This window comes from Bos mutus, chromosome 15 (assembly GCF_027580195.1).
Source record: "Bos mutus isolate GX-2022 chromosome 15, NWIPB_WYAK_1.1, whole genome shotgun sequence".
NCBI classification, from domain to species: domain Eukaryota; kingdom Metazoa; phylum Chordata; class Mammalia; order Artiodactyla; family Bovidae; genus Bos; species Bos mutus.
Window position 1 is genome coordinate 55,337,627 of NC_091631.1, and position 15,899 is coordinate 55,353,525.

Consider the following 15,899-nt stretch of genomic DNA (forward strand, 5'->3'; position numbering starts at 1 on the left):
CACTGGACCACCAGGGAAGTCCTCCATATATCATTCCTTTATGACGAACATTCATATTATTCGCTTGTATGGATATGCCACCTTTACTGATCGTGCATCGGTTGGTTGAAATTTGGATTGTTTCCGCTTTTTAGCTATTATAAATAAGGCTGCTGTGAGCATCGTGTACTAATTTTTCTATGAACATATATTTTCATCTCTCTTGGGTATATACCTAGGGTGAAATCTCTAGGTCATGTTAAACCTAAGTCATACTATGTTTAACATCTTGAGAAGCTTCCAAACCCTTTTCCAAAGTGGCTGAACCATTTTATATCCTCACCAACACTGTCTGAAGGCTCAATTTTGTCACATCCTCACCATAACTTGTTACTATCTTTCTTTTATTTTAGCCATCCGGGTGGAGGTAACATGGCATTTCACTGTGGTTTCTTTAAAATGTGTTTTATTGACGTATAGTTGATTTATCGTTGCTGTTCAGTTGCCCAGTCATGTCCCACTCTTTGCGACCCCGTGGACTGCAGCACGCCAGGCCTCCCTGCCCTCACCATATCCTGGAGTTTGCCCAAGTTCGTGTTCATTGCATCAGTGATGTGGTCCAGCCATCTCATCCCCTCACACCCTCTTCTCCTCTGCCCTCAATCTTTCCCAGTGTCAAGGACCTTTCCAATGAGTCATCTGTTCACATCAGATGACCAAAATACTGGAGCTTCAGCTTCAGCATCAGTCCTTCCAGTGAATATTCAGGGTTGATCTCCTTTAAGATCGACTGGTTGATCTCCTTGCTGTCCAAAGGACGTTCAGGGCTCTTCTCCAGCACCACAGTTCAAAGTTGATTTATAATGCTGTGTTAATTTCTGCTCTACAGCAAAAAGGTTCAGCTATACATGTATGCATACATTCTTTTTCATATTTTTCCATTGTGATTTATCACAGGGTATGACTATAGTTCTCTGTGCTATACAGTAGGCTCTTGTTGTTTATCCATCCTGCATATAATATAGGTTTGCTTTTGCCAATCCCAAAGTTCCAATCCACTCCTCCCCTCCCCTTCCCCTTGGCAACCACAAAGATCCTTCTTTTACCATTGCTTTGTCATCGTTGTCATAAACCAAGTATCCATATATATTTGTGCTTATTTCTGGAGTTTCTATTTTGTTCTGTTAGTCTATGTACCTATGGTTGCCCCTATTCCAATCTGTCTTTATTACTGTAATTATGTAAGAAAGCTTGAAAAAAAAAAACCAGTATTGGAAATCTTCCGATTTCGTTATTCTTATAAGATTTTCTTCGCTTTTAGCATTTTTACAAGTGCATTAAAATATAATCAGATAATGAAGGATGGGGACTTCCCTGGAGATCCATTAACACTCTGTTGCTGCCAGTGCAGGGGGCACAGGTTCAGTTCCTGGTTGGGGAACGAAGATCCCACGTGCCGTGCAGCTTAACCAGAAATTTTTTTAAAAAGTAAAATAATAAAAGGATAACTAGCCTGCTGTGGATTGAATTATGCCCTCCCCCAATTATATGTAGAAGTTCTAACTCCCAGTGCCTCAGAATCTGACCTTATTTAGAAATAGGGTCTTTGCAGATGTAATCAGGTTAAGATAAGGTTACGTTGGAGTAGGGTGCGCCAATATGTTGGGTGGGGTTCTATTCCAATATGAATAGGGTTCTTATAAGAAGAGAAATCAGACACAGAAAGAGATGGTCATGTGACAATGGAGGCAGAGACTAGAGTGATGAGGTGGTAAGTCAAGGGATACGAAAGGGCAATGACTACCACCATAAACTAGGAAGGGTAAGAAAGGAGTCTCCTCTACGGGTTTCAGAGGAGCATGGACCTGTTGACGCCTTGATTTCCAACTTCCAGCCTCCAGACTGCGAGACAGTAAATTTCTGTTGTTTTAAGCCACCCAGTTTGTGAGATTTTGGCAGAGCAGCCCCAGGAAACTAATACAAAGATGTTATAACAGAAAATTTTATTCTAACACATTCAAAAATTTACATGAAATAGACAAATACCTAGGGAAACACACTTAGAAATTGATAAAGAAATAAATGTTTTGAAATCCTCATATCTATTAAAGAAATTGAATCTGTAATTTAAAAAACTTTTCTCCACGCAAAAACACTATAGCCCCAGATGACTTCACTAGGGATTTTACCAAACTTTCAAAGATGCAGTTTTAAACCCTCGGTAATGTGGAGAACTGGCCAACATCATAAATAGATGTTATAAGATCCCAGGGGAAAGTGATGGAGACTTAACATTCTTTCAGTGAAAATGGGATGGCAAAGACAGGACGGATAGAAGAGATTTTAGGGAGAAAAGGCAGAATCCACAGAATTTGTGGATGTTCCGGACATGAAGGAAAGATGATGGACTGACATCCTTGCTCAGGTGTCTTGCTTGGACATCTGAGTCAACAGTTGTAACATTCGCTGAAACAGAGAACATGGAAGGTGCAGCTGAAGGAGGGGGTTGTAGGGATCAAAATTTGACCCATTGAGTTTTAGGGGAATGTTCGAGGATGGAAGTTAGCTACATAGTGGATATGTAGTTCAGGCGTGCAGTGTGGGTTGGGGGATACAGTTAGGAGCCCACTGTGTGATATTTGAAGCTGTGAGAGTGGCTGAGATCTCCCCAGGAAGGACTGTTGTCTGGAGAAGAGGTTAAGGACAGCAGCCTGAGGAATATAAAGACCTAATGGTTGTCAGTCCAGAAACTATTGCAATTAAAAAACAAAGTCAGGATTTCCCAGGTGGTGCAGCGGATAATAATCCACCTGCCAGTGTAGGGGACACGGGTTCAATCCCTGGGCTGGGGAGAGTCCACATGCCTCGGGGCAACTGAGCCCCAGCACCACAATTTCTGAGCCCGTGCTCTAGAGCCTGTGCTCTGCAAGAGGAGACGCTGCAATGAGAAGCCTGTGCGCTGCAACTAGAGAGCATCCCCTGCTCACCACAACTAGAGAAAGCCCGCAAGCAGCAGTGAAGACCCAGAGCAACTAAAAGTAAATAAATAAAATGTAAAAGACCGAAAACAAAACAAAAAGCCCTCTCCACCTAGGTGGAATGATAAAGAAAAAATGCAATTATGTATAATGCGTAACAAGTGGTCTCAAGGTAGGGTTGGTGGATAGGTGGAAAGGACCTGGATTCACTTCCTAGGGCTGTCATTAAAAAATCACACCCATTGGATGGCTCCAAAGAATAGAAACTTATTGTCTTATAGTTCTGGAGGCTAGAAGTCCAAAATCAGTTGTCAGCAGGGCCATGTTCTCTCTGAGGCCACGGGAGAGACACCAGTCTCTGCCTCCATCGTCACATGGCCGTCTTCTTTCTGTGTCTTCTTCTTACAAGGACACCAGGCAGATTGGATTAAAGGCGCATCCTACTTGAGTATGACCTTAACTAATTACATCTGCAGCCCATGACAGACCCTTTCCATCTTTCTGCTCTGCCTTCTCAACCTACTGGCTTGGCTTGAGTCTGCTTTCCTCACGATCAAACCTGTCAACGGCAGTCCCAGGCCCCACCTCCAGCACAAATAGTCAATTCCTAGAATTGGCTGGTTTTCCTGGAATCCAGGTAACTAGGTGAGTGATAAGAGGGGGCAGTGGGTTTTGATTTACTGCTGAGCAGTGAAAACAGGTTTACCAAGACAGAACTCAGTGTTCTGAGCTCAAGTTCAAACCCAGCCACATCCTGAGCTCTGAGTTACAGATAAGAGGTCGTGATTGTGGGGGAAAGCTTAGTACATATTTCCTCATGTATTTGCTGGTCCACACACCTGTCTCCCCATATTTCAGATGTGCCTATGGACCATCCCTCTCCACCTACTTCTCTCTCTGCACATTTATTGTGTAGCTTCACGTATACACATAGCGATCTAGAGACAAGTCCATGTTCTGGCGTTTGCTACTGGAAGACCTCTCTCAGCCCCCATTGTCACAGCCGTGAAACAGAGATAGCAACTGCACCTTTCACAGGATTGTTGTGAGATCTGAGATCATTGTATAAATAAAAACAGGCGTATGGAATTGTTATTATGGCTACACTCTCTCTACACATCACATCGTCGGGCCAACTGACAGTTGATTCCCAAGTGTTGGATGAGTACAGTTTTAAAAGTGAAGTCGCTCAGTCATGTCCGACTCTTAGCGACCCCACGGACTGCGGCCTTCCAGGCTCCTCCGCCCATGGGATTTTCCAGGCAAGAGTACTGGAGTTTTAAAGGTATATTTATATTGTATGATTCCATCTATATGACATTCTGGAAAAGGCAAAACTATGGACACATTAAAAGATCAGTGTTGCCAGGGCTTGTGGAGGGATGGGGGTGCGGGGGAGGAACAGGCAGAGCGCTGAGGGTGTTTTTGGACAGTGAATCTACTCTGCAGGACATTTAGTGATGGATATGTCTGTCCAAACCCATAGAAGGTGCAGCAGCAAGAGTGAAGCCTGATGCAAACTACGGGCTGTGGGTGACGGATGTGCCAGTGTGAGTTCATCATTTGTAACAAACATACCAATCTGATGGGGGATGTTGATCATGGGAAAGGCTATGTCTGGGGGTGGTTAGAGGGGTACATGGAAAATCTGTGCCTTCCACTTAATTTCACCATGAATCTAAAACTGCTCTAAAATGTCTTTTAAAAAAAGTATATTTATAGCCTTCAACTTATACCCACCTACATATGTCTATACCTAGAGAAACACTTGCTTCTAGCATTGCATATAAACATACACACATCTTTCCACTTGTCTACCTGTCTTTCCAGCAGCTACTGCATAAACAAGTTCTGCACAGAATCTCCATAGGCGACACTGATATATACAACTTTCTCTTCTTATGTAAATGAGAGGTGTGCCAGTCCTGGGCCTCTAAGAATCAGATGCCCATGTGGAATTAAATGGACAAGCATTTTACTAAGGAATGCCTGTGATGGGGTCTGGAGAGGGAGACAGGGAAGGTAAGGAGAGCTGTCAGACTGCTAGGTGGTAAGTTTGGTCTGAAGTGAAGGAGAGAGAAGGAACGAGGGAAGGAGTCTTCCTGGACTGCGTGCAGTGGAGAAAAGCTTTGGCAAGGCTGTCGGGGAGTCCTATAGCTGGTCGCTCATCAGAGGGGTCCCCGTCTCCCAGGAACAGGTCTTTCTTAGCATCCCTGCCAGGATCCGTCCCTGGTCTGGAGCAGTCCCTGGGAGGTGTGGCCTCGACACCAGCCTCCTCCTCCCCCCACCCCCACCTGGGGATTTCAGAGCTGCATCTGGAGCCCTTGATCAATTACCCTCGGTGCAGCCCAGGGATGGGGCATTCTCACGGCCGCCCTAGGAGGTGCCGTTTATTTTTGCAGTTGATCCAAACACTCCAGAATAAAAAAACAGATTAAACAGTTCCAACTTGGAGAATTCACCTGGGGACAGTACCGGCTGTGTGGTCCTCTCTGCCACCATGGCTTTTCTAGATGGAGCCTCTGCTCAGAGAGGCTCTTCAGGCTGGCCTCCGGAGGGCCAGGGCTGGCCAAGAACTAGGTGTGTGCTCTGCTCCGGGCGTGCCTTGGGGAGCTCTGACTGAGCTGCCTCTGCTGCTTCCTGGCTGCCTTCAGGGAAGATTCCTTACCCAGGGCAGAGGCCAGGACACTCTTGGCTGGTTTCTTCCAGGAAGCAAACCTCAGATCAGGAACAGGGGGATGGGTAGCACCCCCTAAGGGATTCCCATCATGTCTCCCTCTCCCTGGGGTCCATGCCCTCCTTTGAGGCCGGGCTGCCCATCCAGCCCTGATTAGAGGACAAGGGACCAGGGGAGGCCAACCAGGCCAGTGACGTGGCATCAATCACCTTGCGTCCAAGGCTGGGTCCCACTGATGAAAGTGCAGAGCCACAGTGGCCCAAGCCCAGTACTGTACAGATGAAAGTCTTATTTATGTGAAAGATATATCTACAGAGGGAGCAATAAACTGCGAAGCAAAGTATGAAGGTTTGCAGCAAATGCTGTAAAGTTTTATATTCCTGAAAACTAGGGATAAAAGATATAACCATTTAAAGCAAAGTGGATGAAAGGGGCTTCCATGCGATTGTAAAGCATCCTTGCAATAGTTAATTGCTAGTTTCTTATTACAGCGGAGAGAGTCAAAATAACCTTTAAAATAGCCATCGTTGGAAAGTGAGAGGGAGAGGGGTCAAGGACAGGAGGGAGTGCTCTGCCAGAGAGAGGGTTGGGGCCCCAAGCGATCTCAGAGGAAGGACCACTGACATTCCTGCAAGGCGGTCCTGCCCCCAGTACTAAGGGACCGGTCGCTGCTCACTCACAGCTGCAGAGAACTTGAGTCACCGGGACAGGTCACTTCGCCACCCTGGACCACAGCAGGTTTTTCAGAAGGAAAGAGTGCGTAGTGACCTCCCGGGCCCTCCCAGCTGCAGCGCTGTCCGACAGTGCCCCACATTCCAGGCACTGTGTTAGGAAGGTGGAGGGGCGAAGGCCAAGATTCTGGGAATGGTGGCGATCACTGCCATTCCCATGTGATATGCTGTGGGACAGGGGTGTGCGCGGGTGTTATGGACACTCAGAACTCTCAGAGAAGATGACAACTGAACTGCATCTTGGGATGGGTAGGGACTTGCCAGGATGACATCCTAGGCAGGGGGACTAGCATGTGTAAAAGGCCCAGGATCAGAGCTTCCTGAGTGGTTCTTGAGGTCTGTGTAAGTGTTCCTTCTGGGGTTGTACGGTGCACAAGCCGTGCAGCCCGGCACAGCCACCCCATGAAGCTGGGGCCCAGGTGCCTGCAGGGGATGGTCCGGCTGGTCCCAAACCCTGCGTGCACCACAGCAGACCTACGGGGTTGGACCTCTCTCCTCCATCCCCTTTCCCACCAGTTCACTTATACCAGGCCCCTTACAGGTGCTACTGCTTAAAAGTGGGCTGGCCCCGGGGATTTCTGCTTTCCTCCCAAACTCTGGGGAAGCCCCAGAGAACTGTCAGGAAGCTAGGGAAAGGCCCAAATCCATTTTCCCCTTTAGCAATACAATTGCCCTTTCTCTCTACTCTGCAGGAGGGCATATGGGTTTCCTCCTCCACAAAAGGGATTATTAACAAAAAGTAAACTTTTAAGACAGTGGTTTGCCTTGGGATTCCTTGTCAATCCAGCCCCAACTTTCAACCCCATGGGGCACATCTCCTGCTAGCAGTGCCCGCTCCACAGTGCACCCCACCCCCACGTTCAAGCTCAAGCATCTCTGAGGGGGAGGGACCCCCAGGACCCTGTCCTTCGGATGAGGGGGGTGCAGGGAATGGGAGCCTCAGAGCCCCTCCCTGCCTGCCTCCCAGCCCCGCCCCCCCCCCCACTTCCTGCTCCAGAATCAGCCCATCCTTCTTCCTGGGGGCAGGGGGGCAGAGGCCCAGGGAGGACTCCTTGCAGCTAGCTCTACTGAGGACATGCGGCATTTGACCTGTGACCCCCCCACAGGAAATCCTTCCAACCTCTGAGACCAACCTCAGGAGGGAAACCATGACCCCGGAATGGACAGAGGGCAGTGCGGAGGCCTCCGCTCCCCTCCCCCAGCCCACGATGGCTCAACTCTCAAAACTGCCGGCGTGGAGGCTCTCAAAACTGCCGGCGTGGAGGCTCTCGCAGCCAACCAGCCGGCTTAGGTCTCAGCCTTGGCAGAGGACCAGGGGACCAGAAAAGGGGAGTAAGCTGCCTGCACGCCGCCTGCTCGGGACAGCCCATATGCAATTATTAATGTCATGGTCTGCGTGCAGGTTGGAAAAGAATTCCCACACATGAGGCAGAATGAGAGGAGAATAAAGTTTATTAGAGAGGGAGATGCTGTTAGAATAGCGGGCTGGCTCAAGGGAGAGCCAAACCCTTTCACAGGCTAGTAGCCAATTTTTATAGCTTCAAGACAGAGACAATTCCTACTGGAACAGTGGCATTAAGTGGTGGTTAGGATGCTATAGGGTGGGCATATTACCTAATATGGGGTCAGGGAACTGGCTGGTTTAGATCCAAGGCTCATGGCAACAGTTGCTATGGGGCTTGGTCAGTTCCAGAGACTTTTATCCTGTGACCTTGGTACAGGGCTCCACATCTGTGACCTTGATACGCGTGCTGTGCTTAGTCGCTCAGTCGTGTCCAGCTCTTTGTGACCCCATGGACTGTAGCCCACCAGGGGCTCCATAATTAATTGTGCCTCCATTTCCAGTACAGAAACGCTCTGGTCTGGCTGGTAATTACAAGATCATCCTGGCAGAAGGGGACTCACATGGAATCCACATCACCAGCCCCTTCATTCATTCGAATATTGAGCTCCCGCCCTGAGCCTGGTACAGGTCTGGTCCTGGAGACACAGAGCTGAGTAAGAGGCAGACAGTCCTGATCTCGGGTGCCCTCAGCCTGCAACAGCTTGGAGCGGGGCTTGGGTTCCCAGCCGGAGACTGAGGCCCAGTTAACCGCGGTGAAAGCACCAGATCCTAACTCCTAGACCAGTGGTCAGTGACAAGGGCTTGGCCCTTTGGCTTTGCAAAAAAGAATTTCCACAAAAATGGAAAGTAGTGAAGCAAGCAAAGTATTTATTAAGAGGAAAAAAGAGTACAGTACATGTGGATAGGCACACAGGCAGACTCAGACGGAGAGACCCTGAGTCACGCCCTAGTGGTAGTTTAAATCACTTATATGAGGCATTTCTTCTGGTTTTTCTTTGGCCAATCATTTTGATTTCCCTGGGTCACAGTCCGTATTTGGTATATCTCAGGATCCTTCCAATTGTGTGCGCCCATCTCTTAGCCAAGATGGAGCCTACCGCTAAGGTCTGTGGGTAGCTCACCTTTCACCTCCAAGGAGCCTTTCCACACATGTGTGGTCAGAGAGGTCTCCTGACTTTGAGAATGAGAAATATGTGGTCTGGGAAGGGCCCAGCCTCCTCCCTTAATTGTCTTGCTGTTCTCATCTTGGAGTTTCTCGGTCCATAGGGAATGAATCTCCAATTGCTTTACCCTAGGGGGGCCTCCCCACCTTCTGCCTGAGTCTGGGCTATGGGAGCTCACAGATTTTGGCTGCTACAGCCCCAAACCGACTATGGCACAGCATGGAGGTGCTGGGGGAAAGTGCTTCACTCTCTTCATTCCCCACCTCCAGATTCCCCAGTGCTGTTTTGGCTGCCTGGGTCTCTCTTCTACCTTACTCCCTGCTCCCCACCCCAACTGGCATTGACGGGGAGGTGAAGAGTAGATTAGAGAAGGGGTTGCAGATAAGGGCTCCCCTTTGCACACCAGGCGTCTCTTTCTCCAACCATAGCTCATTCACTCATTTGCCCTCTAAATGCCAAGCATGGACTATGTGCCAGCCCTGGGTGAGTGGTCAACAAGATGAGAAATAACCTGCCTTGGGGACCTTACGGGCTGGGAGTCAGGATAAATGCTAAAGAAATCACCCGAAAATAAATAAATGAATTACAGTCCTGGAGAGAGTAAAGAAACAGGATGGGTGTCGAAAGAGACACACTGAGTGAGGCCAAAGCAGGGAGAGAAACACACCGCTCACCTTCACGTGACTTTAGAAGGGGGATCTTCTCGTGGGGATTTGAAGCCCAGTGACACACCCATCTGGTGGCTAGATTCGAGTTTCACGAGTGAGAGCAGAAAGATGAGTCCTTGGGTGGAAAGGACAAGGGGTGGATATGCCAGCAAAGAGAAAAGGAGAGAGCACAGAGCTGGCACCTCGGGCCGTGATGAAGTGTCACCAAGCGGAAAGGCACCATTTCCTGGCCCCTAACCTCGGAAGGTCCTCCAGGGGCTGTTCTATCCACCCCCCTGCCTGTACTACGGTCTCAAAGAGGGCAGATCAGGAGAAGGGGGTGTTTGTCTCTATGAAAGTCTTAGTAGGGAGGTGATTTTGCGCCCCATTCTATGTTTAACACCTGTTGCCTCAAGAAGCCCTAAGGCGACTGCCTAGGTGGTCCCATGGTTAAGACTTCGCCTTCCAATGCTGGGGGTGTAGGTTCAATTCCTGGTCACGGAACTAAGATCCCACATGTTTCTCGGCCATAAAACCAAAACATAAAACAGAAACAATATTGTAACAGATTCAATAAAGACTTTAAAAATGGCAGAATGATGCCCCGCCCCACCCCCCCGCCCCACAGATAACTTCTTCCTAACACCCAGAACCTGTGATTATGTTGCATTACAAGTCAAAGGGTCTTTGCAGATGTGATTAATTTAAAGATCTTGAGGTGGGACTTAATTCTGGATCATCTGGGTGAGCCCATCAGATTCACAAAGGTCATTATAAGTGAAGAGGGAGGCAAAACAGAGAGAGACATAAGAAAGAGAGATCTGAAAGATAGTATACTCCTGGCTTTGAGTCTGGGAAAGGGGCCATGAGCCAAGGAATAGAGGCTACCTCTAGGCAATGGCACCCCACTCCACTACTCTTGCCTGGAAAATCCCATGGACGGAAGAGCCTGGTAGGCTGCAGTCCATGGGGTCGCTAAGAGTCAGACATGACTGAGCGACTTCCCTTTCACTTTTCACTTTCATGCATTGGAGAAGGAAATGGCAACCCACTCCAGTGTTCTTGCCTGGAGAATCCCAGGGATGGGGGAAGCCTGGTGGGCTTCCGTCTATGGGGTCGCACAAAATTGGACATGACTGTAGTGACTTAGCAGTAGACTACAGAAAAGGCAAGAAAACACAGTCTCTCCTGGAACTTCCAGGAAGAGCAGAGCCCTGCCAATCCACTTTGGACTGTAAGATAAGAAATTTGTGTTTTTAAATCGGCAATTTGTTATTTGCAAAACAGAAACAGAGATACAGACATAGAGAATAAATGTATTGACACCAAGTGGGGGAAAGGGAGTGGGATGAATTGGAGATGGGGACTGACGTATATACACTGTTGATGCTGTGTATAAACTAGGTAACTAATGGGAACCTGTGGTACAGCTCAGGGAACTCCAGTGCTCTGTGGTGACCTAATGGCAAGGAAATCCAAAAAAGAAGGGATATATGTACATGTGTAGGGGATCCACTTTGCTGTACAGCAGAGACTAACACAGCATTGTAAAGCATCTATATTACAATAAAAATTAATTTTAAAAAGAATCCACAAGGGAAATGAATAAATAAATTGGTAATTTGTTACAGCAGCAGCAGCAGACTAATGCATACAGCTAGCATGCTGCAAGAGCAAAAAGTTATGGTTGTTGTCCTGGGATGGGTGAAGAAGTCATGCCATTAACTCTGCTCAGGACCAATATCATCTCTGGTTCTTACCCCAGAGCCTTGGATGAGTGTCTCCCAGGGTGCACCTTCTCTAACTACTGACCTCCACCCCCACCCCCACCTTCCCGGCTCCTGCTCTGGGCAGCCCCTCACTCTCACTTTTCTCTTCCTAGGACCATCGAGGATCATCTCAGAGCCTGTGTGATGTGGGCTGGAGTTGGGGCCCTAGAGACATGGGCAGAAGAGAAACGTGGGGAGTCCTTCACGGACCTGTGTGTGTACGGGTTTTAGCTAAAACGGCTCCTTTCACCACGAGGTACCGATATCTTCATCACACAAGCAGAAAGGGGGAAATAAACTAGATGCGCAGCTTGGTGTGGGCTCGAGGCCGGAGCACAGAAACAAAAGAGGCTGCTGCTGAGGGATCAGTATGGGCACAGCCTCTGCCCAGAGCATCAGAACAGGGCACCGAGCTCTCTGAAACATGATCCTTGGTGCTGGCCAAAAGGAAGGGGCTTGCCTTGAGAAGAGGTGACTCAGAGACTCCAGAGGAGATGGGGCATTTGGGGGGAAGTGGGGGGAAGTGGGGGCAAAAAGTGTTTCGTAGGCCCCTCCATAGAACTTCTGGACTTTGCCGCCACCTTGTGGACAGAGTCTAGAAGGACAGGGTTGTGGCTGCTCTTGGCTGAAGTCTCACACCAGGCCCTGTAGGATGGTACTTCTTTCTGAGCTTTGAGTGGGGGGTTCTTCAGGGCACATGGAAGTGAATCCTAGGTTCCCATGATTCCGACTGTCTTACTCATGTTGTGTCCCTCTGCCAAGAATCTAGTTATCTTTGCAGACAGGGACACAGGAGGTGGAATTGAAAAGAAAAGATCCAACTCGAATCAGGATAATCCACCCAAGTGTTGCCCACTATCCACAGGCTTTCCCAGAGAACTTGAAGCTGTGGTTTTAGGAAGGAACTCTGTACAAAGGAGCCTTGGAGTGCTCAAGGGCAAGGCAGAGGGGGTAATGGAGAAAAAGGGACAGGAAGGAACAGGACATAGAGATGTGGATTCAGCCTGGTGTGGACAGAGCTGGCCTTAGAGTGAGTGAGTGGCCAGCTCACTTTTTCCTGCCCATTTCTAAAATGGAGACAACAGGAAATGGGAGAAGTTCTCACCCATTCAGAATGTGATGTGAGCAGATCAAGGAAGGGTCTATATGCCACTCAACATCCCTCTACTCCAGCCTCACGACCTCCCTGGGCTTTTTCACCAAGCTGGGAGTGTGAAAATCAGCTTTCTCCACAGCCCCTATGAGCCAGTACTAATGTGGGCCCATTTTTCAGATGAGAAGATTGAGGCACAGAGGAGTGAAGTGCCTGTCCAAGGTCTCACAGTGAGCGTGGGGTAGTCCACTCCACATAGCATGTTCATATTGTACCAAATAAATATACAGCAAAAGGAATTGGGCGACCACACTTCTGGTGTCCTGGCTCTGGGTCTCTCCCAACTTGAGCTCTGACAGAAAAATGATGCAGTTTTCTCCCTGGTTTGCCCCTTCCCAACCTAGATAAAGGTCTCTCTTCAAAGGCTTCTAGGAAACGAGGTTCCATTCTTCCCTTTCAGACTCCCAGTCTCATGCATGTCAGGAATATGGCTCTCAGGAAGTTTCTCCTGCAGTCTAAACTTCACTCATCTTCCTTCAGGTCAAGTCCAGATAGAAGGTCCCAGATAGGAGAGAGAGAGCATGTGGACAGGCTTCTGTCTCAGAGAAGGGTATTCTTGGTCTCTAAAAGCAGAGTTTAATTCTCTAACCGTGACAGTCAGGGCCGGCCAATCACAGGCCTTAATGGGAGAGCTCAAATTATAGAGGACCAAGTTAGAGGAAAGAAAAAAAAAATCAACAAAACCCACCCAACTCCCAGCCCCTGGTACTGCAGCTGATAGGTAATTATCCGCTGTTTGTGCGCGCTGTTCGGGTTCCAGCCATGACTACTCGGGATGGACAGTGTGGGGACCAGGCCATTGGGCTGGTGTCAGGCCAAGACAATTGAGAGGGGCCCCGGCCAGACCCTTCTCGACGTCTTCCCCCCTCTCCCACCCCTCCACTCCCCTCCAATCAGGGGAGGAGCTGCCCTCTCTTGCCCAACACCCTCCCTGCAAACCCTGGGAGGAGAGAGGAGTGATTAGCATGGGGCATTGTCCCCAGATAATGGGCCCCAGCTGCCGCTTGCAAGAAGAGACAAAGCGCCCGGCCGCTCCACAAGCATTATCCCCTCGTTAAATCTCTGTTATTAGATTAGATTCAAAATGTATTGATTCAGAGTCTGGTGGGGGCGGGGCGGGTGCTGAGGACGGGGATGTGGCTGCGGAGTGCGGAACCACACCTCTCCGAGGGCGCGCCCTCCCCCTCCCCCTCCCCCTCCCGGTCTCTGAGCGGAATCTCCCCTAAGCCCAAACCCTGACTCTGGGTTTTGCTGCTCGCCTGGACCCTCGCCTGAGCTGCGGAATGTCCACTCTTGCGGGGATGGGTGGGGGGAGGGGGGCTGGGGTCGTGGAGCGCAGATGAACCCCGCCGCTCGGGAAAGGCAGCCTCGCTGAGATGCAGCGGTGAGCTCCACAGCTTGGAGCCCTAGACAGGGCTGGGTCGCCCAGGCTGGGCGCTTTCAAGTCCTTTAAGGCAATCTTTTGAGTAGAAATGACAGGTTTGGAAAGCAGTGCGGATGGGAAAGGAGGTGAGAACTGGGACTGTTGGTAGGTGAGTGGAGAAGGCTGCAGCAGAGGAGTGGAGATGAGCCATAGAGAACCTGTCTAGTCAAGGCTATGGTTTTTCCAGTAGTCATTAAGGGATGTGAGAGTTGGACTATAAAGAAAGCTGAGCGCGGAAGAACTGATGCTTTTGAACTGTGGTGTTGAAGGACACTTTTGAGAGTCCCTTGGACTGCAAGGAGATCCAACCAGTCCATCCTAAAGGAAATCAGTCCTGAATATTCATTGAAAGGACTGATGCTGAAGCTGAAACTCTAATACTTTGGCCGCCTGATTCGGAGAACTGACTCATTTGAAAAGACCCTGATGCGGGGAAAGAGTGAAGGCGGGAAAAGGGGATGACAGAGGATGAGATGGTTGAATGGCATCACTGACTCAATGGACATGAGTTGAATAATCTCTGGGAGTTGGTGATGGACAGGGAGGCCTGGCATGCTACAGTCCATGGGGTCGCAAAGAGTCGGACACAACTGACCAACTGAACTGAACTGAATTGGGCTCTTCACAGAAGCATTTGTTTTTAAAGACTTGGGTGGAGAATGAGAAATATCATATGATATCACTTATATGTGGAATCTACAAAGAAATGATACAAATGAACTTATTTATAAAATAGAAACAGATTCACAGACTTACGAGAAGGAACATTGTGGTTACCGGGGGAAGAGACAGTTAGGGATTTGGGGACGGACATGTACATGTTGCTATATTTAAAAATGGATAAACACCAGGGACCTACTGAATAGCACAGGGAACTCTGCTCAATGTTATGCAGTAGCCTGGATGGGAGGAGAGTTTGGGGGAGAATGGACACATGTATATGTCTGGCTGAGTCCCTTTGCTGTCCACCTGAAACTATCACACCATTGTTGACTATACTCCAATATAAATTAAAAGTTTAAAAAAAGAGACAATTGGCTTAAATAAGAAAAAAATAAATTAAAGATAAAAATAGAAAGATAAGAGAAAAAAGACATGGGTAGTTTCTGGTTTTCTCTCTCTGCCTAGGACAGAAAAAGAGGGAAGGAGCAGAAGTGGCTGAGGAAGGAAAAAGGGAAATTCTGGGAGAGATACAGGTGGTGGGAGCTTCCGTGTGTTCTCATATCCCAGTCAGGGTAAAGGTCTGCTTGGGCGGTGCCCAAGATCGATACTGATGGACAGGAGTGAGAAAACCAGGGGATTCTCGGCCCCAGGCCTCAGTTTCCCATCCCTGGGCAGCACAGCCTGGTTGTTGGATCGATGAGCTGATTGGCTATGGCCAGTGGAGCAGGGGATGTTACACGTGGCGGTTCATTCTCCAGGTGGTTAATTGGCTGCCTCAATGCTGGGCTCTGTTGCTCCATTGATTGTGGGTGAAGAGTGGGGAGGGGGAGATGGGGAATCAATAGGTTGATGAGTGTCTTAGTAGCTGTTTGGTTGGACACTTTGTCAATAGCCACCCACTTACTGATCAGCGGTGCATGGACAGTGCCAGACCGTCCAGCTTTCTTTCTCTGTCTCTCTGGCCTGAGACATGAGACCCATGACTGGCCCATGACTGCATGACTTGGCCCAGCAAGTCCAAGTGGAAAATGGAGTGAAACAGCTTTGATCCCAAGATCAGGCTCCCAAGCATAGGCTGCCAGGACCATCCTGAGAAAGTCGGGATAAACAGGAGAAGCAGGGTCAAGATAAACATCTTTAGCCCAATCTTTTCTCAGCGGAAGGCAACTATTGTGTGCTTGTGTGTGTGTTTAGTTGGTCAGTCATATCCCACTCTTTGCGACCCCTTGGACTGTAGCCCACCAGGCATCTCTGCTCATGGAATTCTCCAGGCAAGAATACAGGAGTGGGTCGTCATTTCCTCCTGCAGGGGATCTTCCCGACCCAGGGATCCAACCAGTGCCTCTTATGTCTCCTGCATTGGCAGGCGGA